Source organism: Pteropus vampyrus, unplaced genomic scaffold, assembly GCF_000151845.1.
Source record: "Pteropus vampyrus isolate Shadow unplaced genomic scaffold, Pvam_2.0 Scaffold1000007229, whole genome shotgun sequence".
Lineage (NCBI taxonomy): Eukaryota > Metazoa > Chordata > Mammalia > Chiroptera > Pteropodidae > Pteropus > Pteropus vampyrus.
The window spans coordinates 1-1,069 of record NW_011921631.1 but is presented as its reverse complement, the minus strand read 5'-3'; the positions used below and the strand labels follow the sequence as shown (position 1 = coordinate 1,069).

Sequence of the window (1,069 nt, the reverse complement as noted above, 5' to 3'; positions counted from 1 at the left end):
TCAAAAAGAAATAGATCGTATATGCGTGGGTTCATTTCTGGACTCTCCCTCCCGATTCATTGATCTGTGGGTCTACCCTTATACCAATGCCACATTCTTGGTTACTGGAGCTTTCCAGCGAGTTCTGAAATCAGGTAGTATAAATATTCTAACTTCATTCTTTTCAAAATTGTTTTAACTACTCTAGGACTTTTTAAAATTTTTTTTTAATTTTAATTAGTTTCAAGTTTACATTCTAGGTCTTTTAAATTTTCAAGTAAATTGTAATGAATATATCTACAAAAATTATGACTATTTCTATAGAGAAAAAAGACCATTTTTTATTTCTTATCTAGTCAGTTTAGATAATTTCTGACTTTCTAGGAATTTGTTCTCATCTAAATTGCCTAATTCATTGGCCTAAACTTGTTCGTAATATTTCCTTGTAATCCTTTGCATTTCCTGTCGTGACGTTAGTGACGTTCCCATCTTCCTTCTTGATTTTGGATGATAATCATTGTTGTGAGGAGTGAATGAGTTGATACACGTAAGGCCCTAAAATCATTGTCTCGGTGGGGGTGGGGCACTTAGATTTATTATGATGGGAGGATGGACGGACAGATGACTGGATGGCTGGATGGACAGTGTATGATTGAAGCAAGGAAGGGAGAGACAGTGACGGAGTGAATGGAGTCAGTCACAGACACTCATGAGACACCTTCAGACATTTTTATTAGAGGCCTAGAAGGGAGTCTTATGGGGTCTTTCTCTCTGTGCTCCCAGGGGTGACGGTGCCAGGAATAGATCAGATCTGGACGTAGGACAAGGTGACATCACCCTGGATCTCCAGCACGTCCACCCTCGGGAAGGCTGAAAGGCGGTGGGAGTAGTCGAAGAGGTGCTGGCCGTTGGCGTAAACCTTGAAGCGATCGTTGCCACAGCGGATGGACAGCTGCAGGGAGGGAGGTGTGAGGCCAGAGCCCGGCCGGAGGCTTGGGAGGGAGGGAAGAGAGACCCAGACTCACGTCAAAGAACTGGCCAGGACCGAACGGGTTGTGGGAGAGACTCCTCTCCTCGGATCCCCACGTGA

General features: G+C 43.9%; 1 long non-coding RNA gene across 1 annotated transcript; it reads right to left on the bottom strand.

Annotated features, from left to right (window-relative positions):
• Positions 1-694: 694 nt before the first annotated feature.
• LOC111735775 lies at positions 695-1,066 on the bottom strand. The gene is made up of 2 exons (XR_002778969.1): positions 1,005-1,066; positions 695-931 (listed from the first exon to the last, which is right to left on the bottom strand). It is a non-coding gene; the product is annotated as an uncharacterized LOC111735775 (long non-coding RNA).
• Between the last annotated feature and the right edge of the window lie 3 nt (positions 1,067-1,069).